At 38.7% G+C, this 26,375-nt stretch overlaps 1 protein-coding gene across 1 annotated transcript in view; it reads left to right on the forward strand.

Annotated features, from left to right (window-relative positions):
* SLC25A21 (solute carrier family 25 member 21) overlaps positions 1-26,375 on the forward strand; it is a 365,165-nt gene that overhangs the window by 285,714 nt on the left and 53,076 nt on the right. The gene's annotated exons all lie outside the window — the stretch shown is intronic.

A 26,375-nucleotide genomic window follows, 5' to 3' on the forward strand; every position in this document is an offset into this window, starting at 1 on the left:
ATTACTTTTAAGTTAAGCCGAAAACTATATCCTTTAAAGTGGTGTTAGAGAACAAGGACATTTTGGTATTACATATTTATTTACCAGCAATGCCTTCCAGACCAAATTTTCACAGTCTGCAAGCCAAAACAAGCCCCTTCTAAACTCTTTTTTTTGGGGGGGTGGGGGGTGTCACTTTTTAAGCGTGCCACTGCCAAGCCTGTTTATCTGAAAATCAAGGTGTGTATTTTCTGCATTATACATGCTCCGTGGACATCAATAGCATTAAAAACTCTGGAGCCAGAATTTATCTGGCAATTTTTTTGTATGATACCTTCAGGCAGAAAACAATCCAGCTTGATCTTCTAGAGCTACTTACAACATTTTGGGTCTGCACAGTGCTGACAGTGTTAGTAAATTAAGCAGATATGGCTCAGAAGATGCTCAAGGCTGTTCTGCTCAGAATTGCCTTAATGTCTGCAGAATCTGGTAGCCTTAGAACAATTTCTGCCTTATTCTTGAGTCCATCAAGCCAGCCTGCTGTATATGGCAATTTGCATATGACCATCAACAGCCCCAGGCAATGGTAGCGGTAGGACATAGAACTGCGCAAGTCTTGGCAGTTCTGGCTGGGGTAGGTAAGTGGGTGGGTGAATGCTAGAGGGTGTCTAGAGGTTCTGGGTAGGTGGGTGGGTGGTGGAGGATGGCTGGAACTGCTGAAGAGAATCTGGGTTTTCGGACTAGATGGATGGTAGAAGTTGTGAGATAGCTGGATGGGAAGCTGGCGGTGTCTGTCTGAGGAGAAACTGAAAGCTGTGTGTGGGAACTGGTTAGGCCATCTGCAGGGTAAGGTGAGGGTTGGGTGGGCTGTGTGTGGAGTAATCTGAGTGTGGGTCTAAAATGGAGGGTTGGGGTTGTTTGGGGAGTGGGGTTTAAACTGACTGCTGGCTATGGGGTAAACTGAGCTTGTGTGTCCAGAAGATAGGGGTGGTGATAGGAAATGGATGAGTGGCCCTCCCCACTGGTTGTGGCTGTTCCTTTCATCTTCTATCTCACTGTGATCCAGTAGGGGAGCAGAGAGAGGGGAAAGACAGAGTGATTGCCAGCCTGCTGGCAGTGGCTAGCAGTAATTGCTGCCCATTTCTGCAGCCCAGCTAGATGTGTGACATCTCAGCTGGGCTGCGGGAATTCATGACACAGCTGCCAAATGAGCGAGTGTCACACCAGATGCATGACACTTGGCTGCCCTATCCATGAAGCCCTAAATGGAGTTGCCGGTCAGGAGGAGGTGACATGGCAAAACCATGCCCCAAATCCCCTTCCCTCAATGGCTATTGCAGAGTGGAGATTTATTCCACTGAACAGGGTCAGGAGTTTCTCTGGGATCCAGAGACCAGACCAAGATCCAATCTTCCCCACTCCCTGCTGGTATACGTCATACCTACCAACTTATGCTACTTGTTTAACCCCAGTTGATGGGAGAGGGACCCAGAACTGGGAGGTGTGGTGCTGAGGAAACCTGTAACCTGGCCTCCTCACCCACCCAAACTGCTCATTGGATCTTCTCCGTATAGCTAATTTTCCCTCTCTTTGCCTTTGCACATTTGTTAACCTTCCTCTGTGTGTGTTGCCCACTGTATAGCCTGCACATATATCCTTATCCAGTTGTGTTTACTGCAGAAATGACAGACTTAATCGAAAGGAGTGCTATTTGAAATATTGGAAATGGCAATATATGTAAAATATTATCACCTGAAAATCTCCAGGTGTTTTGCAAACAACTAATTAAACCTCAGAACACCCCTGTGAAGTAAGTAAATATAACAGGAAGTGTAAAGGGCAGAATGTCAGCTTTAACTATGAACCTTGTGCTTTTGTGGTTTTAACTTTGACTCTTAGGACTAAATTTTCAAAACCTTATGCTTGCTTTGCATGTCTTCAAAGAAGTAGTGCACAGGATTAGATGAGCATTTGCATATTTTCAGTGAGCATGAATTTATTGACAGGAAATTTATGCTTGCAAAATATAGGTAGGGACATCGTTATTTTAGTGCATAATGAAAATGTTCAGCTGTGTTTAAACTAACCACTTGGAAATGAAGATCTCTATTTGTTTCTCCAGTTCTCCTTTCAACATTAAGACTCCCATATTACAACTGGATTTCAGTAGGGCGCCACATGGAATGAAGGCATCCATCCATGTGGATCCCATCTCAGGACTGGGGCCTGTATCATGTGCACTCACAATGAAAGGAAAACAGATGCCACAGCATGGATTTTAACTTTTTGGTGTCATTTTATGGAAGAAATTGCAGTCTTTGTGATGGAAAATTAACAATAATTGTTGTCCTTTTAAAAATAGCTCACAATGTTTCTGCATATATTTGCAATGTGATGTAATTTTTCTCAGTACACTCCCCAATGTCCTTGCACTCACTATATCTGCATCCCTGCTTTAAATAGACTCCTGTGCAATATGGTATACAGATGAAATTCCTGTTTTCCATTTTGGCTGGTTGTTTATCTCTCTTTTAGAATTGTGTGTTCCCCATGTCATTTACATTTTCTGCTTGAATGAATGTCGAACTCTTAGGTTAGAACCACTCTATAGCATTGCATAGAGTCTATGAGGATATTAAAATTAGGTTTAACTTTTGGGGGAAAGAGGTGGAAAGATTCTGTGATTTTTAAATTTTTCTTATGTATTTTGAAACTGCTATTTATATTTTGCTTGAAAAAGTTAGAGCAAATATAGGTAGCATGCGGAACAAATTCTTAGATTATGTGCAGGCTTGGAAAGATTCGATTTTTTTGGTAGTCGATAAATGTCAATTTCACTGTGCACACACACATGAAAAAATATTTCCATTAACAATAATAGAAATTAACAGAAAAGCAAAGTAAGAAAAATGCTGCTTGAGAACTTATTAGACTTTGATTTAACAATATTTATTTTTCTGTTTTGTCCTATGAGATTGAAAATTTGTATTTTAACAATCATAAAACTTTAATTTTTTGAACTTCAGTATTTTCTATCATTAAATAATTGTCTGACTTTCCTATAATTTCCTCCAACTGTGAAAATCAAAATTGATAAAAATAGAAAATTCTTAAAAATAAACATTGATATAGTCTGTTGAAATTATACAATCTTCCAAGCTACTTATGTAGGTGAACTACATCATGCTTTCTTATGAAAATTCATACTCACATTTAATGTAGAAATTTTGTCTCTTATTTCCACACACAGATATTATAAACCTCAAAAAAATCTTGACTGACTTTTCTGTTGTTTGAAAATAAAAAAATATGTTCCATCGTGTGTGTGTGTGTATGTGTGTTAGTTATACAGGTGGTTAAACTGAATGATCACAGTGATCCCATCTACTTTATAATCCATAAATCTATAAAATATTCATGCAAGGTAGTGTCGGTCTGTTACTGAAAAAAGGAAAGAAAAGAAAAAAGAATTTATAATCAAGAGAAGCTCAGCTAACAGACCCGGAATAGTTGGTTGTCTCTGCTAAAATGATCAGCAGTGAAACAATAATAATGATACCTACTTCTTCTCTAGTTCTTTTCATCTGTAGACCTCAGAACGCTTTGCTACAGGAGTAGGGTGACCAGATAGCAATTGTGAAAAAACTGGATGGGGTTGAGGAGTAATAGGTGCCTATATAAGAAAAAGTCCCAAAAAACGGGTCTGTCCCTTTAAAAATGGGACATCTGGTCACCCTATACAGGAGTATAATTATCCCCATTTTACAGATGAAGAAACAGAGATATAAAGAAGTGAAGTGACACAGCAGGCCAGTAGCAGAGCTAAGAATAAAATCTGAATATTCTGAGTCCCTGTCTAGATCCAGTGGACCACATTGCCTTCAGATAGTTAACTGTTCACAATGGCATTATTATCAGGAGGTTTCGTCATGAGATGTAGAGTACTTATCTTCTATTGCTGCCCACAGCTTCCCTGACACCACCTTCAAATATTAACACTCAAACACATGAGAAATATTCTGCTCTTACTCTGGATTGAGGGCTAATTTTATTCTCAGTTTTGTACAACTTTACTAAATACAATGGGGTTTCACAGATGTAATTGAGGGCAGAATTTGGTTCACAGAATTTTTTTTATGGATGGAATATGCAAACCAAACAGAACAAAGGTCAACTTTCAGATTCTAGGTTGTCTTTGAAGGGTGGTATTTAGGGAAAACATTTTACTGGCAAAATAAGTAAATTTGATCTGGAAGTCATAGAGGCACAATAAACAAGGACACTATTTTTAGAGAATAGCTTTGGAGAATCAAACATTTGAAAGACAAAATACATCAGTGCTCCTTTCAATATGCTCGTTTGTTTTTGAACTGGAACAGAATGCAGTGAAATTATATATATCTATGTACATTTATTAGGACCATACCGGCCAGATCCTCAGCTGGTGTGAATTGGTGTAACTACATTGCATTCACTGGAGATATGCCAAGTTAGTGTAAATCAGTTTCACAACAACAAAGTCTCTGGAGATATGCCAGGTTAGTATAAGTCGGTGTAATGACAGCTCACTAGAGGCATGTGAGTTCAGTGTAAATTAAGTCACTGGAGATATACCTGTTTACACCAACTATCTGGCTCATATTTTTTTAGTTTCATACATTTTTTAAATCAGATCTTTTAAAATCTGTTAAATATTGCTGATGCGCTGACTATTTCTATGCAAGTGTATCAGTAGAACATATATCAGACCTACATTTATTAGTATTGCCTTATGATAATCCCTAGAAGCCCCAATTAGAGATTAGCCCCGTTGTGTAACACACATAATAGAAAGATGGTGCCTGCCTGGAAGCCTGGCTGTAGAATACAAGCTAAAGATCCTAACATCTATGGTCTGAGTGCAAGTGGATAACATATGGATGCGTTCAGTGAGTCTACTCACATGTGTGAGGTTACTCACATGCATAAAGGTTTGCAGGATCGGTCCGTGTCATCATAGAGTTAGAGTGACCATACGTCCCATTTTGGGCGGGACAGTCCCTATTATAGGCTCTGTCCTCGCTGTCCCAACATTTTTTTTCTCCAAAAGGAGACATTTGTCAGTTTTGTTCTTCATGACTTGATCAGTTGGCAAGAGCAAACAGAACTGCCAACTTTTGTCAGAAAAGTGGGGTGCAGTGCGGAGGGGGCAAGCAGAGATGCCAGCCCCCCACAGGGAGAGGGAGGGCTGGGGGTGGTAGAAGAGTTGTAGCATGTGGGGGCCCCACAGGGTTCCAGCGACCAGGCAACAGCCTCATATGGGGGGGGAACAGAAACAGGGTTCCAGCAACGAGACAACAGCATGAGGGGGCCCTCAGACAAGCAGTTGGGGTGTCCTGTTTTCTCTTTGGGAAATATGGTCACCCTACATAGAGTTTAAGACCGCCAGATCATCTAGTCTGACCTCCTCTATATCAGCGCCACCCAGCACCTGCACAGTAACCCCTGCAACTGAAATTACACCAAAGTATTACAACCCACAGGGGCGAGATTATTATGTGCCCCAGGCAGAGAATAGGTGGGGACCAAGGTGCACCAATGCCAGACCCCCCCCACACACACCTCTTTCACCCAAGTGGCAGGAAACTAATTAAGTGAGATAGACCCAGGTAATCCTGGCAAATGATCCGCACCCACATGCTGCAGAAGAAGGTGAAAAAAACCCCAGGATCACTTCCAATCTGACCTGGGGGGAAAAATCCTTCTTGACCTCACATTTGGTGATCAGTTAGACCCGGAGCATATGAGCAAGAACCATCCAGCCAAGTAACTGAGAGAGAGCATGCTTGGTGCCACTCAGAGCCCCCATCTCACCCCATCCAATGTTCCAGCTCCAACTGTAGACATCCCTGATGCATCAGAAGAAGGAGATTTCAAAAACAAAACAGAATACATGGGGGTGGGAGGGAATCCCTTCCTGACCTCTGCAGGTGGCTCATATATTGTATGCTTGAGTTCATTATAGATCATAGAGAGTACTGTATATTCTAATAGACCAGCGGTTCCCAAACTTGTTCCGCTGCTTGTGCAGGGAAAGCCCCTGGCGGGCCGGGCCGATTTGTTTACCTACCGCGTTCACAGTTTCAGCCAATCGCAGCTCCCAGGGGCCGCAGTTTGGTGCTCCAGATCAATGGGAACTGCTGGAAGTGGCGGCCAGTACGTCCCTCAGCCCATGCCACTTCCAGCAGCTCCCATTGGCCTGGAGCAGCAAATGCCGGCCACTGGGAGCTATGATCGGCCAAACCTGCGGATGCGGCAGGTAAACAAGCTGGCCCGGCTCGCCAGGGGCTTTTCCTGCACAAGTGGCGGAACAAGTTTGGGAACCACTGTAATAGATGTACATAATTTAGATTTTTTTCTCTATACTATGTGGGTTTTTGGTTTTTTGGTTTTAACCTGGCATATTTACAGAATACAGTGAATTTGCTTTACTTTTAATTCATACTAGAGGTTTTATTTGCCAAAATGGTATAAAATTTTAGACTAAAAGTTGCCTTTCTTGTTTAACAAAATAGTCTTAGTGTTCTAAAGAGGTGCTGTTTGCACTGCTGCATGTGACGGATGCATGCAAATTAAGAACAAGAGAAAGCACACGTTCCATGAACACTGGGAAAGACTTTTGACCATTATCACACGTTTCATTTTACAGTGGTGTAACTCTATGACATAAATCTGGAGACAGTCCCTAAGACTTGTTTGAGTCTGGTGATGATTGACCCTGCCAGTCCTAAATTTCCCAGATAGATCAGGCCAATGTCCCTGAGTTTCTTTCACCTCATCCCTTGACTCGACAGAGGGAAGTGCATGCTTTCCAAATGTGGTACAGTGACAACACTCCCTCTGTTCTTCAGTTGGCATAATACTCCTGACTGGAGTTCCCACATGGGGCAGGTCACCTCCAAACTATTCTCTACTTCAGGCTGTGGCACAATACCTCAGTTGAGCCCTGAAAACAAAATGATTAAATGTCTTCTGTTTTTTTGAAACTGCATACATCTGTGCATCTCTGGTGCTGCAAACAGTTTCCATAGGTTGTACACTTACATTTAAAAGGAAAGGAAACTGGATCTAGCCCTAATGGTTATGAAGAAACCCTCTCAAATTTGAACCAATGAAATGTTGCTTCTAAGTAGCCTGCAGATTGCTGAAGCAATAGTTCTAAAAACTCTATACTGCCCTTTTCCTCTCACCGGCGTGGTAACTCTGAAACCTAATGATGAGGCCATTATCCATATTAATTATCTAATTGTAATTACACCAGTGGAAATTATAATTTAATGTTTAATATTTTCCAAACATAATTGCAATAGAAAATACCTAATGGACAGCAATATTTATTTAAAATCTGTGTTATGTTTTTTTTTAAAAGAAGCAATGTTATTTATTCCGCTTTAATTTTGGGTTTTGCTTGCTCTTAATAATTAACTTTTTCTTTAAAAAAAATCTTACATTGTGTCAGAGGAAAAAAATCAGTACACACAAAACATGTACTCTAAATCACTTTATGTCTTTTAAAACAGCTGACTTTGCATTTTTATTACATTGTTTGAAAAAGTATCTTTTCATCTGGAAAGAATCAGTTTAAATGTGATTGTCAACACAACTAAGCCAATTTTCTGTTTAAAATGCCTGCTTGTGAAGCTTAGAAATACAATTATGCCAGAATTTCCTTCACAGACGTTAGTTACTAGGGCCAGGAGAATTTAGGTGGGATGTGCACAGGAAATACCTGGCAGACAGTGTAGAATGTACTTTGAACATAAAGTAAAGCACTTTTATTTAGCTTACAGGAAGCATATAAGTAACGATGAGCAACAAACTTTGCTTCTGGGTGAAGAGCCTTCCTTTTAAATTATAAAGGGATGTTTGGCAAGATTTTGTGAAATTCAATTAAAACTTCATAAATGTGCTTGTAAAAAAGGTGCAGAATACAAATATTTTTATTTGGTGGAGGAAATCATTTGCTGATCAATTTTTTATATATTCTGATCAAATTAATCAGGAGACATAATTTCAGCATGTTCCTTTCATTTTCAGACTTAAAATATATTTGTTTGTAACAAATCTACTACAATTCCCTCTAGTCAGTCTCTGTGTCTCCACCACTTCAGTTTCTTTACTATTCTCACCTGAAAACACAGCTTTTCCCTTACCTATAATAACTTCTAAGTTGTCATTTCCTTGCTTATTTAATTCAGTATAGTAATTGATTATTTAACTCTAAAATGCATTTTGGGATGAAATGTATATGACAGGGCTGCCGGGGGGGGGGCAAGTGGGGCAATTTGCCCCAGGCCCTGCAGGGGCCCCCACGAGAGTTTTCAGGGCCCCTGGAGCAGGGTCCTTCACTCACTCCAGGTGCCCCAGAAAACTCTTACGGGGCCTAGGCCCCCGGAGCTTCTTCTGCTCCGGGTTTTCGGCTGCAATTCGGCAGCGGAGCAGTCCTTGCACTCCAGGACCCGCCACCAAAGTGCCGGGTCTTCGGCGGCAATTCGGCAGTTGGGGGTCCTTCTGCCCCGGGTCTTCGGCAGCAATTCAGCCACCGAAGACCCCAGGCCCCTTGAATCCTCTCAGCGGCCCTCGTATATAAATGATCCTATGCAAAATGTAGTATTGTATTCATTGATCACATTTTCACATTAACAGATGTACTTGAGATTTACATTTTATAAAAAGCTTTGTTCCCTGTTTTAAGTAGTACATTGTAAAGAATTTCATAATACTGAAAATTAGACCAGCAACTTTCAATACACATTCTTGGTACACTTCATTTTTCAATTTTCAGAAGGCGTAAAATACTTTATTAATGAACTGTTGCCCTTGGATTATGCACTATGCAGTGAAAACATATGTATCATCTTGTTTTGTTCTAATAAATAGGCTAGTTGTTCTGTTAATGTTTAGAGTTTAATCCATATATTAGACACTTCTAAGATATTGTTTTAAAGGAAAGAGTTATTGTCTATCAAATATTCTCATGCAGATATTTTTTTCCTTTGAGAGACAGAGCATTCACTGCAACAATGACTATTAAAAGCGTGCTAATCTTTCAACTCTGACCAGATTTCCAAAATGTTGTTTGTAATTTTCTTTACACAAATTGGGCAGCATTTGAAGACTTTATATATCTTATCCCTCAGGTGCCATAGGAATCTTAGTTAACTAAATGCCCCAAAAATATTCATGCTTGACCATTGAATGAGGACTATTAATCTAAATCAGAAGACAGTGACATTAATACAATGTGGGTGCAATTAGTAATAAATCCATGACAATCACATAGATTTTCAATGGAATTTACTCTAAACAAAAGGGCATAAAATGGGGAGTTCACATTTCATGCAGGGTTTGTTGGTGTGTTTTTTTTTCTACTTATAGAAGCACTTCTCCTTCATGTACAACTAAATCATTCTCCACAGCACATTGAGATTGTCCATTCTAAAAATAATTGGAGTCAAATTTTGAAAAACAAAGCATTAGCCTGTTTGAAATGGCTAAAATACCTCAACACTCAAAAACGATTATTAGAAATATTTTAATGGGGCTCTGTTTTCTGTAGTCATTATTTTATTTAATTCTGTATTTCTATTTTTTTCTTTTATGGTTATTATTTATATGATAAACACTGTAACAGTTTCTGCAACACATTTACGTGAAACACACTGCATCTTCTCACAGGAACACATATTCCGAAACACAAAATTAAACAACGTTGTCAACTTCTGTCGTGCTAATCTTGTTTGGAACATTCTCTTACACAGTAAACCAGAACATGTTTTTTTCGAAAGCTCTTATGTATCATGTGAGGCAGAAACCGTTACTAAAAGTCTCAGACTCTGGCTATGCACATGGGATCTGTTCCCATGTGGGCAAAAATAGGTGTTCTTTAAAGCCTGTCTTCCACCTTTATGCATGTACTTTGTTTTTGCCTGAACCTGCCTATGTGTTATTCTTTGGCTGAGTGACATTCCGGTCTTTTATTGTTTAGAATATTTTGTATGATAAATGGACTTTTCAATAATAACCTGACTCTTCTGCGTAGTAGGAATTCGGTAGCCAAAACCAAAATACTTAATCACTGTTTTCCTGTAGCAGTTGCACGCTCTGGCACAGACAAATACTTTCATGTTCCTGATGCCTCTTGATCCAATCATAGGGCCTGATCCTGCAACGGCTTATTGTTGAGGGTAGCTCTTAACATTGTGAACAGAGGAGGGGACTAGTCAGGAAGTAAGTATAGCTGGTCAAAAATTACTTCACAAAAAATGTTGACATTGCTCCATTTTCAAGGGTTCAAAAAAAGAACCCTCCATAATTATTTATTATTCAACTGTTTTAAATAATTTTTAATGGAAAATATTATAAAACAGTATTAAAATAGTCATCCAACATGTTCATGTTCCAAAAGCCATTTTTCAACAAACTAAACTTTTTCATTGATCAAAATCCAGGTTTTTTGTGGACAATACATTTTGATGATGTGTTCCATAAAAATATCAATTCAAAAAATCTTTTGTGAAAAACATTTTTATAATGTCAACTGTTTTTCATAAAATGTGTGTTAAAAGATCATTTTTCAACAACAAGAACAAAAAATTGTTTGAAAAATTGTGACCAGTTCTATCAGCCTGGTAACAAAAATTTGCAGGGTGCAACTTGTATTTATTACTCCCCCTTTTTTTTAAACATTTAACTTAAAATGATCAAACAATATTATAGATAAAATAAAAGTATCGACTAATGGACAGGGATTTTTGTTTCTAGCAGAGTTCTACATTATATCTAAATCTAAAAATGTTAAAAGTATGCATTCCATATGTTTACTCATACTTTGCACTTTTATTGGATCACAGCTAAAGCTGGTTCAAAAATTATCATCAGAACTTTTTTCAGCCAAAAATGGCTTTTTGATTAAATGGATATTTTCACCCAAAAATAAATTTTCATCCAAAATGTTTGGGTTTTCATTAAAAAAAAAAAAAAACCTGAAAACCTATAAACTAAGAAAGTGTGATTTTAAAAAGTGTTCAAAGAAAAACATTGCTGAAAATGTAAAAGTTTCATTATTGTGAAAAATTTTCACAGAAACAAAACTCATTTCTCCACCAGTTCTACTCAGAACTAAGGTTAATAAACTATAAATAATGAAATGCTGTTATATAGCTGTTACAATAATATTATGTGCTACTGCATAAGAGGTCAATGAAAATAATAGTACGTATTTATAAAAATACCATGTCTCTCTGGTTTTCTCAGAAATACCATAGAAATAAATCGGTTCTTTTAGTGTTACAGTAGGGAAACTATAGTAAGTTGACTTACTTTTCATGAGGGATAGTGATGAAAACTTAATTCTAAGTGAGGGAAGCTGAAGACCGCTTCATGGAAAAATAAGCGTTTTAATATTGGTAGGATACAATACCCTTTGGGAAATTCTAAGATGTGGTATGTTAGAAGATTTATCCTCAGTACTATGCTAAATGATTGGGAAAAAGGCAGTTTCAGTGGTAGATCTTTCATAGTTATCATGAGAGAATGTTTGGTATTTTGTCTTTCTGTCACATGAGATCAGTTTTCTCTTGATTGTCATCATTTTGTTAGGTTATCTTGCTATTTAAGCTATTAAAGATTGGTGTGCTGCTTGGTCTCAGGTGATCCATAAAGAGGAATGAAGCTTTGAGAAGGTAAACCACCATCAGACTACCTCGGTGTATCAACCTTCCATGACAGGAGCTCTTTGTTGAGAATTGTTGGCAATTGCAGAAGTTTCCAACTTAAGATAAGAGAGCGTTCCCAGGTAATGCCCTCGATCACACACCTGATGACAGACTCTTGCTTGCAAGTTTTTTCAGGTGCTGTGTTTGCTCAGTAATCCTTCAATGCCAAACTTTTCTAAATAGCAAGCAGGTCCCATCAGTAATGGACATCAGCCATTAAGCTTGTAAAATTTGTCATATATCGGGTTACGGCTTTGTTACTCCAGTGTGATGAATGAATGCTGCTATGCTTTAAGAAAATAAAGAAGTGCAATAAATTTAGCAGTACTGAAAAAGTTTCTGTTTTAGGACCTGATACAAAGGCTGCTGAAGTCAATGGAAAGTCCTCTACTAACTTTAATGGCCTATGGATCAAGCCCTTATTCTCCTCTCTTTTGAGAAACAGAACCCTAGTATATAATTAAAATACAGGTTTCCCTTTCTCACTATGCACATATTTTATACTTATTAATAATCTTTACAAAATTCTACTCCTAATGCACCTATTGTTTTATTTTAACTCCTTGGTTTTCATGTTTTTCACAACTGTTTTGATTAAAACAGGGAGGCTTGCAGGGAGGTGATCACAGAACTTGATTGTTCATGCATGAAAGAACTGAAAGAGGTAATCTGGGTATTAAAAATGGGCTATAGGGTATTCCTCATATTAATCTTTTTCTCAGTCCCATTTATTCCTGAAACAAGCTCTGAGGTTCTTAATCTGTTTTTACTTATTGCTTGCTTGGGCATATTGATATGTTGAAGTCAATGGGTGTTTGCCTGAATAAAAGACAGAGTAATACTAAGAAAGGACCTTAGGATCCATCCATCTATATGTTTCTAGCTACAAATATTTTCCCAACAAACCTGCACTGCTTTTCATGGGCTGCTGTTTGCTGCTCTGGCATGCAAACAGTGTGGTTTTAACAAAAACATTCAGTATTCATTAAAATCTTGCCAGACATACACAGATGATTAACTCCTCCTTATACCTTATGACATAAGCAAGATAAAAAGTCAGTGTTTGTCTATGTGTGGGGGGGGAAATATTAAGATCTATTTTAAAGTACAAACTATTAAATTATTAGACTTCTTTTCTGACTAGACTTTTGTGAACAATAAATTTAAGCTGCACAGTGACTGATCCAATGTTCACTTTGGCCACATCCATGAAAGTTTTGTACAATTGCTTAGCTTAGTAGTTGCTATGTTTGCCTTAACAGCTCCTGCTTCAAGTGATATAATATATATCCCACATCTGGGATGCTGTATATCATTTTAATATAATACAGCCAACAATATATACAGTCTAAATTTACAACTTTATATTTTAATTGACAGGTAATTTGTCCTCATAAATTGAACTGGTAGTTGTCAGACAGCCCCACTGCTTTTGGCAAAACTGATAGTAGTAGTATTTAAGGATTTATTCTTTTCTAGTTATTTATTAAATGCCAGTTTTGTGCTCTGTGCTATACTGAGCTGACCTAGAGCAAAACACAAACCCTTCTCTAAGGAGCTAACATATAAATCAAATCTAGACAATAGAGCGTGTGTGGGGAAAATGCACATAAAATTTGGACAGTTTGATGAGTTAATGCTAAGACCTCATGGAAGAAGTTTTGTGGAGGCATATATGACTGAGAAGAGAGCTTATGATTGGCACTTACGGACAGGCAGAGAGTTCTAGGCATGAGGAATGGCATGAAACCAATAGTTGGAGGATAGAAATAAGATTTTCAGGAAGTGGACTTGAAAGGAATGTAAGAAGTGAGAATAGGAGGAAAGGTGAACAGAGATGTATGCTGGAACAGAGCCTGTGATTCAGGATTCTTTATGCATCATGTAAACGGTATTATTAGGTCTTTTTCAGCAAAGGAACACAGTCAATACAGTATATACTCAAGGTGTGAAAGTGCTAATAATGTTTTATATTCAACTTCTTAGGCTATGGTAATGCTTGTAAATTAATTTTTCCAATAAAAAAATCTAACAGCTTTGAATTGTACAAACTTTTGCTGCTTATCTTCTGTCTAGAACCTAATTTGATTCTTCCCATCCTGGCTCAAAATGAAACTCTCTTACCTTTTAAAACACTGCATTGCTCCAATGTGAATTTGCTTTCCATCCTCCCAGATGGTCATTGTGGTCTATAGCACTCTTTATAGGCAGTACTCCTTTTCTCCATTCACTAATGACATGCAAAAATACATATTATTTGCTAAAATTATCTGAATTACTCTTTCACAGTTTTTCATGGCATATTATCTAAATCTTTGTTTAAGAAGACTTTAAATGGCAGATGTCTTGACTTTGGTGGAATTACTCTGAATTTACAATGACATAATGGAAAGCAGAATTTAGACACATACAATTCTCTGTCATAAATACTATACATATATTATGCTAAGCTGGTGTCTGTTTAATGTGCAGTTCTGCAGATGATGGTGTGCCACAGGTCCATTGGTAGTTCACCACTCTGTGTCAGCAACTCTTGTCAAACTTGTCTTACTCCCTGCACTTCGCACACTGGTGTCATGATATTTATTTGAAAGATGACATATAATATATTGTTTGAGATCTAATAACACGCTGGTCATTAATGTCACTGTGAAATGTTTATAGCAACTCTGTAGATGAAATTAGGGATACCCTCTGATATTTTGTTTTTGAAACTGAACAGACAAAGGTGACAAAACAGGTTTCCTCTATGTAAAGGAAAAAGAAAATATGGTGGCAGATGCCTTGTGCAGGAAAGAGGGCTTTGACTTGCTGCCTCCAGGTCAGCCAGTGACTAACCCTCCTGAAGCTTTGTAAGAGGAGAAGTGTGACCCTAAGAGCATCCCACTGCCACAGGACAAGAGTCTCACTTGTGTCAGGTAATAAGTTTCGGCTTGCCTGACCAATTCAGTATACCCTCAACTCACTGTGGCTATTATCTGTATCTAAAAGGTGTCATGTAATATGTCATTGGAAAGCTCATAACTTACTGATCATTAATATTCTTGTGTGATGTATGTATGCAGTGTGTATTAAGAGTTATGGATATATGCTGAAGTGATGACTAAAGTATGTTTAAGCCAGACATGTCATTGTGAGTTGGTAAACAGGTAGGTCTAGGCAAATGAATGTGTATTTACTTCTCTGACCAGCCCAGTCATCAGTCAGAGACAATGAAAGTCTATTTACATATTAGGTAAACAAAGTTATCAAGCTAACAAGTGGAAGGAGACAAACAGGGAAGAGAAACTTTATCAGGGCTATAAAGGTGGGGGTCTGAATCTCGAGTGACAAGCAATTGAAACAATTAATTGTATACAATATTACTGTAATATAAAAGTTTATCAAATGAGATGTTTTATAAACACCTATGACACACTGGTGATTAATATTATAAAATGTATGTATTACCACTATATAACAAATTATGGGGATACTTATTGATATTAGACTTTACAGTCTGTATCAAACAAAGGGAGAAACAGGTCTCTCCCAGACAGGAGAGATTTCAGAGCTATTTACCTGTCTCCTGTGTAAATTAAGCATGGTGGAATCAAAACTTATATACAGGGGGATTGGAAGCCCACAGGAAGGGAAAAACAGTATAAGGGCATCCTACCTCCTGAAACAAGGTCACTTGAACTTTGGAAGATATAAGCAAAGACAGGAGCCATCTTTGGCCTCCATCGCTAGAAAGACACAAGGGAACATAACTCTTGCAAGTTGAGAAAGATAGGTCCCTCAACCAAGGGGCAAGAGGAGTTGAAGTCTCTGGGAACTGAATATAGATGAGGAATCTGCTTAGGCAAAGATCTTTCAGTTAGGAAGACAAGGGAAGCCAGCATCTTGTGCTTCTATGAAGGTCCTGATTGAGGGGAAAGTCAGCCATGGCTGGGAAGAAGGAAGATTGGTGAGATAAACTATCTTGAATAAAGCCTGTACCTTGCTAGATTAAGTTTTAGACTTTTAGATTTGTGTCTTCGCTTTTATTTGCTTGTAACCCTTTCTAACTTTAATTTTTTTACTTGGCATCCCTTAGCCTATGTCCCATTGTTAATAATTTGTTTTATTTTTACTATAAACTGATTCAGTGCTGTGTTTGAAGGGAAGGGTATTTACTTTAGTTAAGTTAGTGAACTGTGATGTGCTTTTGACTCTTCAAAGGAGCAAAGCAACTTCTTATTTCTTTGAGCTATCCAGGAGAGGACTGGACACTTCAGGGCACATGGTTTTGGGGAAATTCAGGAATGGGAGTGTGTTAGGGTCAGCTTGATGGTTGTAATCAAGGCTAGTGGAAGTCAGAATGGAATGGTAAGGCTGCACACAAGCTGCTGGGGTCAGAGCTGCTGAACCAGGGCTGTCTAGCACGCAGAAACTCAGGGTGTGACCTGCATACTTGTAGGTTAGCTGTGAGCAGCCCAGGCTGGGATCTACAGCACCAAAGCATTGTAAGTCACCCAGGTTGCAGGGCAAGTGGTGACACAACCCCTCAGTGGTCTGGATTGTACACTTGGAATCACGACAGATGTAAAATACATGAAGTCTAAGTCCAAATAAAACCACATAGAAACTAACTGAAACATTTGAACTAATCATAATTTTCTATTTACTATCTTACATGAGCATTTCTTTTAAAACCCTTCAGTTCCTATTTCTCATTAAAGGACTTCAGCCTGCCTACTCATTAGTAAGATTTCCATTGTGTTTGCTATTTAAAATATTTTCAACAATGATGGGAAAAGAGCATACTTAGCAAAATTCCAATTAAACTTGCCTGGCTTCATTTCCAGTTTTAACTGATGCATGACCAGAGCTTCTGGTTCTGTGATTCATCTGAGATGACTTTATAAACACCCATGAATAGGAAATCTCTCAGAGGAAAAAGTTAATTATAAAACACTTAGACAGATATATTTTTGTTGCAGTAATATATATACTTAAATGACACTGGCTTCACCATCAGCTGAATACCAGCTGAACTGAGTTCCGGTCGCCTACAAGGTTTGCTACCAACTTTGTATTATGTACCTGATAATCATTTCAGCAGAAAAGAAAAGAAAAGAAAAGAAAAGAAAAGAAAAGAAAAGAAAAGAAAAGAAAAGAAGCGCTTTTCTATTCAGTGGAACACAGAAAGCATCCTTAAACATATAGGACAAAATCCTGCCTTGTCTATGGAAGGGCAAAGAGGCCTCAAAGCTGTCCTAGCTGTCCTTCTGAGAATACCCCTATGTAGGGTAAAGGCTTGAGTGGTCTAGAATTGGCATAGTGTTGTGGGGGAAAAGGAGCGCTACTGTATGCTGATGATCCCCAATTGCAGAAACAGTCCCTTGAGGCCACAGGCAGCATGTTGCGATCTACAGCAGGCCTAAAACTGCTCTAAATTTCACTCTGAACCAAAATAGCCCCTGGATTGGGAAGCTGCAAAGGTGGCATAAAGCCAACCAAAACCCCAGTGCTGCAGACAGCACAGGCTGTCAGAAAATACTTTCATGTAGAATTTATACACCACTACTTTCACAGACTGTCAAGCTGTCATTATAATCCCTTTCATCCAAACAGAAGCTAGAATTAACCCAAATCAAGCTGTTCTTTCCTAACAATAGCTGACATTTCAAAATAATAATAATTAATAATAATTCAGAGGAAAAAATCTCATGAAGATTAATGTTACTTTAATGGGAGCATGCAGTGTTTTCTATTAAATTCAGAGTTCTCCAAAACAGGAACTTTCCCTCCACTCGCTAATATATTGTCATTCAGATTTCATCAGTTCTTTGTCAGATTTCCTACCTTCTAATAAATCCCCCCTGCAGGGAATTTCGCTTTTCTGCTCCCACAGCCCCGGGTGTGGTATAAGACTCTAAATGGAATAGAATATTTGAAGTGTACTGCAGCACATGCAGCTTAATGAATAGTTGTTCCCATTTCAATGATAGTGACATTTTGCATTTGTCAGTGGTAAGACAAAGTCCCTCAGATGTAAAGATAAATCCCCTCTAACAATAGATCTCCTCAAAGTAAACTGAGTCTCTACTATTCATGGCCCAGGGATCTGCCACAGATCTGCTGTCTTCCACAGCTGCAAAGTCCTGCTCCGAAAGGGATAAATATGAATATTGTAATGCCACAACTCTAGGTGTATTGTCAGTACCAGGGATCGAATCTAGGATTTTTGTATCTTAAAGCATGAACCTCTACTATCTGACCTAAAAGAACAAGGTCTATTAACCAAGGTTGCAGCAGCGTCATCGACTTCTCTATGTTAGCCACCCACAGCCAAAGGGCGACAGAGCACCACACTGAATAGATATAGATTACAATACGTTTTTTATATGCAGTGTAGTTGTAGCCATGTCGGTCCCAGAACATTAGAGAGACAAGGTGGGTGAAGTAATATCTTTGTGTTTTACCAACAGAAGTTGGTCTGATAAAAGATACTACCTCACCCACCTTGTCCCTCTAATACCTTCTTTAGCAGTCACAGAATGCCCAATTAGACAGTCTATTCTGTACTCTGCAATTCAGCCCAGGTGGTAGCAAACACTTTAACTGTCAGAAGGCATCCAGCTACTTCTGCCAAGGTTTTCCTGTCCCCAGATACCTTCTGCCTGTTTCTCCCGTTCATGTACACCTTAAAGGACCCTAAACAGGTGCTGAATCCATTGTGTGCTGAAGAGATGTGTCTTAAAGAATAAAGGACTTGAAGTCTTTATATGCTGAATCATAGCATTTTAGATTCTGAGTCATAAAGCCTTTGAACAGCAGAGTCTTTGGGCAAGTTATGGTTGCTCCAACACAAGTGCACTGGTTGGGGGTGAGAGTGTAGGAAGCAATTTGTCCCACCAAGCCCACCAGCAAAGAGTGCAATCCAGACTGGGTTTCAAGGAGCTGGAGCTGGGACCACTGTAATACTGGCAGTATTTGCAGCTTCAGGACAGGAGATTCTGCGTGACATCACCATGAAAGTAGACAGGTTCCAGAGTGGTAGCTGTGTTAGTCTGTATCAGCAAAAAGAACGAGGAATCTTTGTGGCACCTTAGAGACTAGCAAATTTATTTGAGCATAAGCTTTTGAGGGCTAAAACCGACTTCGCCCATGAAAGCTTATGCTCAAATAAATTTGTTAGTCTCTAAGGTGCCACAAGTACTCCTGCTCTTTTTTCATGAAGTAGAGTTGCACTATGGGGCGCAGCACTAGCTATAGAAGTAGCAAGGGGTTCCTCTGTTCAGATTTCTTTAGGCAGTGCAGCTGTGGCAGTGTATCACCTTTCCCCCTATATAGCACAGATCTAAATGAGTACTTGACTGCCAACTCATTCCCAAGAATCACAGGTGGTATCCAGCAAAATTTCTAGTGTAATATTTACTTGAGTGTTCCAAAAATAGAATCATCATATCTTTATTTCTTATGAAAAATAGGCTCAAATTCAATGGCATCCTTTAGACTCTTACTAATAATATGCAAAAGAAAACAATGTTTTCCTAGTTAATTTCTGTTTCCTGTTTTGTCATGTATGACTTGACCTATACAGAAAAATTAAGATAAAATTTAAGCCAGAGATGATTCTCATCAATCTAATCAAATTGTAAAGGCTTTTTTCAGAACAGTTTTGTCTCTCTTGTCTAATAACTTGCTGATATTTATATTTTTGTTTTGCTTGAGATGATGCCACATTATTGGAAAATAAAAGAGGAAAAAGTTGCCACAAACAAGCATTGGAGAGCAGAATTTGACCCTTACTGTTTTGGATATTCTCAGGAAAAAAAAACATTGCAATAATGGAAAAAGAGGAACATGGGGATTTAGAACATTCCTGTTAGTTGATTATTTACACATTTTCCTTATTTTGAGCAGCATCTTTGCTCAAAAGTATTTTATCTATGAGTTTTATATTTACTTAGCTGTAGAATATCCTTGGGCAACTAGATTTATACAGAACTTTTGAACCTCATCTTTAATAAATAACTGTATCTTCAGTCACATGACTAATGCAGTTACTGTGTAAAAGCAGCAAAGAGTCCTGTGGCACCTTATAGACTAACAGGCGTATTGGAGCATGAACTTTCGTGGGTGAATACTCACTTTGTCGGATGCATGTAGTGGAAATATATATATATACAAGCAAGAATCAGGCTGGAGATAATGAAGTTAGTTCAGTCAGGGAGGATGAGGCCCTCTTCTAGCAGTTGAGGTGTGAACACCAAAGGAGGAGAAACTGCTTTTGTAGTTGGCTAGCCATTCACGGTCTTTGTTTAATCATGAGCTGATGGTGTCAAATTTGCAGATGAACTGAAGCTCAGCAGTTTCTCTTTGAAGTCTGGTCCTGAAGTTTTTTTCCTGCAGGATGGCTACTGTGGTATCCACTAAGTTTTATAAGACTGACTACCAGACAAAATTAGCCACCGCTGATTCCTGTTTTAAGCTGACTGGGAGGTTTATTTGCAAGAGGCCCAGTCCTAAGGGGTGGTGTTCACGTCCTGGCTGGTAATAATTTAAATTGATGTTGAGGACACTCATTATCTTCCAGGATCAAGCCCTAGCAGCAAAAATATTTCAGCTAAAAGTAAGCATTCACTAGTGGGTCACTGGTATTTGTAAAAAGACAGTCTCTCTGTTCACCTCACTAAAACAGTGTGTCTAGTTCAGTTGCACTCAATCAATGGCCCTGGTCATGCAAACAGTTACTCATGTGCTTAACTTTAAGCAAGAGATTAATCTCACAGCAGTCACTGGAATTACTCAAATGTTAAAAGTTAAGCGTGGGCTTAAGTCTTTGTGAGATTGGGGCCTGTGCTAGTTTCTTACCAATCGCACAAAGGAGAGGCACAAAACTGACAGAAGAAGGTACTAAAAATGGAAACATCTCAAATGCATGTTTGGTAACATTTAATAGGGCTAATGGAGATGTCAGAAGTGCCCACTGAGTTTGTATTTTTTCTCTTTATTGAAAATAAGAAGTCCCATTTACTTTGTACTTCATTAGAGCCCATTTTGAGCTAAGAGACTGGACTGAGGGAACCTTTCCCATAGCAGTTCCATTTACTGAGGTACTCATATGTATTGGTCTTTTAATTTCTTGGTCTCTTACCCCAGCCTATCCAGACCACTTCCCTATGTACAATGACTGCAGATAATACAAGCTGAATACAAGTCCCTAGGCTTTTCACCCATACCTCATTTTTCTCAGGATTACTTTTAACTTTCCTCTACACCACAATGTTGTATTTCCCCCATAAGCAGCCTCTTCTCATGCTGCAAATTTTCATAGGCAGTTTATAACTGCCAGTTTCCCTATTGTCAGCTAGTGTAAGTCTAATTTGTTGTATTTCAACCTTTGTCATGTTTTATATCGGCTTTAGAATTGATTACGAATGTGAAAATATGAAAAATGAGCTCAGCTCATATTGATTTTTTAATTTAGTTTTCTCTTAGTTCACTTTGTTGATATTGCCATGTGTGACCTTGGGTGGCAATATCCTGGTATTACCATGATGTACTGTATGACGTTCCTCCCACTGGAAGGAATCTGTTTTACTGTATAAAAATAATTGTTACTAGGAAGTGCTAAAAGAGTTATGTACTGCACCAGTTTGTGAGTGAGTTAGTACTTAAGTGGCTGGAGACCAGAAGGATATTAATATCCAGTAAAGATTCTTCTTTACAATCCAGAGATTTCCTGTTGCAGTCCCAGCAAGGAAAGATTCCTTATATATTCCCAGTGGACTAGGAACATTATCTCTGTAAGCCTCCCAAACTCCAATAGCTGGAGTGATAAAACTCCTGAGGTCATACCTGAACCAGGGTTTCTTGTATAGCAGAATGTTGCACTACCAATTGAGTCACTGGTGCCAGCTGTGTTTACATATCTTGAACCATTCAAAGTCAGTGATCTTTGTTCTGATAACAATGGAGCATGCTATACTTTGATTTCACAGGTAACATTGAAAAATCCATTGTTTGGCTCTCACCCAAAAATGGCAATAAGAAGCATATGACTGAATGGTGGTTCAACAGTTTTTGTATGACTCTTGCTTTTTAACTTCTGTGATTTACAAATTAATGGAAATATTAGGCAATAATCAAGTATAGGGAATTGAAGATTTCCCTGTACTTAGGGAGTCTTCAAAAACATAGCAGTGTCAGACTTGCAATCAGATAGTCTGTCAGATAATGAAGTATTAGCTGGCAAGAGATTATCCTTGAAAGCCCACATCCTCACCTATTTATCACTGTGGAATGTTGACATATCAGTTACCACATTCAGGAAGAGGTATGTGTGTTGTACTTTACAAGAAATCCCTAGAAGAGGCTTTTTCATTCAAAATTACCGCTAGATGAGAGAGTAAAAATGCTATTGTTATCGCACAGCTGGGTGGATGTAACATACAGCAAAAACTGAACACATCAGAAAATCAACTGAAGAAGCAAGACATAGCAGGCTACATACTGATTTATGTCTAGCTAAGTAAAGCCTAAAATATAATGCAAAATGAAAAAAACTGCATTTGGCAAATGGGTAGACAATATATCAAAGAACCGAACAGTAGAAATAATAATGGATGTTGTCATCTTGAAGTTTGTATATTGTAAACAAACCATTTTATTTACCTTTATTTGTAGTAACATCTTGGATGATTGGTTCCAAACTGTTGACCATGGATCATAGTCCACAGAGATCTTGCTGGTGATCTTCAAAGAGCCGGCAGTCACATGGGCTGGCTCTTCTATTCATTTCCAGCAGCTGCACTAAAAATTTATTCCTAATGTTCTGTGTCCATGTAAGCATTTACAGTACTGTTGTCATCACAGGGATGTTATTTGTTCACAAGTGGGAAGGGAAGTGGTCCATGTCACCATGAAATGGAGAGAAGGTGGTCTATGCTATAATCATTCTCTCAGAGTATGATGCAGATTCTGAAAATGTTTGATAATCCAAGGCAGTGGCTATGAAAAGTGAAGGCATTTTACCACTTTTTATACCCACTGCTCACTTTCTGCACCTAGACAATGAAAATCAGTGAAGATTTGGAGCTCACTAGATATGACAATCTTTGTGTTGGAGCTGTCATGTTGATAGCACATCTGACATGCAGCTCACTGTGGATTAATCCTGATAAGGAAATCCCCACATGTGTGATATTTGAATTGAAAGAGGCTGCCAAAGCTGCTGGATCCTGCAGGTTTATAAATTAAAAATAAGTGGTGATGTACTGGGAGCACATGTGGTGAGAGGGGTAAACGGAGAAGAAAAGGAAAAAGAGCAGCAAGGCGAAGGGGGAGGTTTGATTTCAGATGAGTCAGTTTGCCTATCCCTGCACATAAAACAGGGATTGCTAGTGACTCAACAAATAACCAAACATGTTGGGCTGGTTCATCTAAATGGCTCAGTCGCTGGTGTGTCATACACCTGAAAAAGAAACCTAGGTCTAGGAATGACCTCGAGCACAACAGAGATTTGGACCAACTCCAGCCTAATGTAAATTGGTGAACTTCAATGATTTCATCTTAACCACATGGCACAGATACTTCAGAATCTGTGACTACTTTATCGGTAGATCCTCAGTGCCTGTGGGATCTGGAGATGTGTCACAAGCATTGCTTGCACTTTATGCTACCATTTTAATGCAAATAACTAAAACTCAGTTTGTGCATTGAAACTACTGAAGGAATATTAATACTTTAGTTGCCAATGCAGAACCAACTTTTGCAAATGCAAAGTAACATCCCACATATTTGAAGTTACTTTTACCTTGGATAATGGAAAAATGTCACCACTCGGAGAAGTATTAAAGATAATTAGTCTTGTCCAGTGTTGATGCAGTATTATTGGTGAGTTATTGTTACTCTTAGTTTCTCATGCAGTCGAAGGATTGATTTGTCAACTCTCAAGACTATCAGTGAAAATGGCCAACTGTTACCATCACATCAATCCACGCATATGCAAAAATCCCCAAATGCCATAGGTATTCTTAAAAACGTAAGGTTTGTGGAATCCTTAATTTCCTTGACAACTGTGACAAAAATGCAATCTTAGCTATTTGAATTTTCCAATTTAGGCCTAATTTGGGGTTTTTCCATGCTGCCATTCTGTAGAGATGACAATGTACTAAAAAGGTTGTCCATTATCTGTGGGTGACTACATGGCCACTGAAATGTAAAAAACCCAAGAATATTGTAAAATCTACCTGGGGATTCTGTACGTATGGAACTGCACACAGCTGAAGATGTTTCCAATGATACAAAATTCACTAAATGCTACAGAATTTGGCCCAGATATGCTATTACAGAATTACAGTGATCCTGGTAATAAGGAAACTTTAAGCAGCAAGCACCAGATGTCCGTAAAAAGGTTAAAATTGAGATCCAAAGCATGTTTGTTGATTGGTTTGGTTTGGTATTTTTGGTTGTTTTTGGAGGGTTCTTTTGTTGTTGTTTTTTACTATATCATCACAAACAAATATGGAGAGACAAAGGGGGGGTGGAAAATTCTTGAGTTCAATTAATTATTAATCATCTCTGAGCAGATTTTGTGTGCTTGGTTTGCTGTAGTGTAATACCATTTGGATATAAGTTTTGTATGAAGGCTGTGTACCCAGAGTCTTCAATAATTTTGAAAAGGTGAGTAATCAGATAGAAATAGAGATGAAACTTACAGTGAGGGTTGTATTTTTTTCCCCAACTTCCTCTCAATATGGGTTTCAGAATAGAATAATTTGCTGGCTTTGTGTGCACGTTTGTGGTGTTGCCTTCTAGTGGTTTGCCCACAGAGAGAGCAAAGGAACTGCTATTACTATCAGGTAATGGAGTTCTCCTTCAGTTCAAACAGTGGAGGACTCCAGTTGAAGTGCTGGGGTTCCGCAAGCAACTACATTCTCTCTCTGTGTGGAGAATATGTGTGTCTGTTGTATGAAGCACATATATTCATTATAGTGTGAACACTGCTTTATATTTTGTGGTCTCTCAGAGCTCCAACTGCAGGAGTAACCCCACTGACTATGGAAAGAATCATATTTCCCATTCTGCTCTCCATTGGTTGCATACGGCTTTTTACGTTATCATGTCTAAGTTTTACATATTCATGACCAGAATTTCACTTTAACAGACAAAGTATATTTCTATTTTATGCTCTAGTCAAGTGTTTCCCAAACTTGGGATGCCGCTTGTGTAGGGAAAGCTCCTGACAGGCCTGGATGGTTTGTTTACCTGCCGCATCCACTGGTCTCGCGGCTCCCACTGGCCACAGTTCACTGCTCCAGTGGGAGCTGCTGGAAGCGGTGGCCAGCACATCCCTCGGCCCGTGCTGCTTCCCGCAGCCCCCATTGGCCTGGAGCAGCAAACTGTGGCCAGTGGGAGCCACGATCGGCTGGACCTGCAGATGCGGCAGGTAAACAAACTGGCCCGGGCTGCCAGGGCCTTTCCCTACACAAGCGGCATCCCAAGTTTGGGAAACACTGCTCTAGTTTAAACCATGATTACACTTTACTCTTCACTGATGTATGTGGTACACTTTGCTTAGTGCTTGATTGCACTAGCCTATCTGCTTTATGTTGTGTATCTGGGTAACTATGGGCATCAGAAAAGCCCATGTTTCTATTTCTGGACTTTTTATTTACCTAGAGTTGGGAGTTACAACCTTTCTCGAGAAGCTGAACAAAAATAAGAAGAAATAATCAGATATAAAAACAACTGGAAGGAACTTGGACAACCTAGTGGAACCTACGCTGCTAAAGAGAGCATGTGGCCAGAAAAAGGAAGGGGGTTTTAAACTTTCCCTAAAACTCATTTCAAGGTTCCACTAAAAGTTTGAATTTCTCTCTAAAGGACTCATCTGAAACCCACTGAAGTAAAGAGAAAGGCTCTCATTGATGTTAGTGGGTAGTGAATCATGCTGTAAGAGTCTCAGTTATTGATTTTTCATATATGAAGAAGTAAGAAGTATTGCTGCCCAAGAACTATACTTCCTGTCATGCCAGTCATCAGCTAGACAAGTGGATGAGTATTTAGTACAGTTTCAGTCCATGTGAGTTCACACCATTCTCTGAGTTTCCTGAACCCAAAACACAGTGTGAAACTCTCTCAGAACTGTTGAATTTCACCTGGTTTTGTCTCCAAACCATATGAAACTGCCAATTTCACATGGTTTCAATATAAAATCAAAAGTGATCCAGATTCTTCTGAAACTGTGCACAGGTGTTCTGAAGGCTCACAAACATTTGCCAGCCTTTCAACAGATAGGAGCTGTTTCAAACTCATAACAAAACACATCACTTAAATGAGTCTTTCATGGTGTGTTTCACTGAGAATCTATTGAATCTATTTCCCTATGTTAAGTTCTCCTCACACTTTCTATGGGTCATCTTAATTATCACTTCAAAAGTTTTTTTTCTCCTGCTGATGATAGCTCATCTCAATTGATTAGACTCTTCCTGTTGGTATGCATACTTCCACCTTTTCATGTTCTCTGTATGTATAAATATCTCCTGTCTGTGTTCCATTCTGTGCATTGGAAGAAGTGAGCTGTAGCTCACAAAAGCTCATGCTGAAATATATGTGTTACTCTCTAAGGTGCCACAAGTACTCCTGTTCTTTTCACTGAGAATG

The sequence above is a fragment of the Gopherus evgoodei genome, chromosome 4, assembly GCF_007399415.2.
Source record: "Gopherus evgoodei ecotype Sinaloan lineage chromosome 4, rGopEvg1_v1.p, whole genome shotgun sequence".
Classification (NCBI taxonomy): Eukaryota; Metazoa; Chordata; order Testudines; family Testudinidae; genus Gopherus; species Gopherus evgoodei.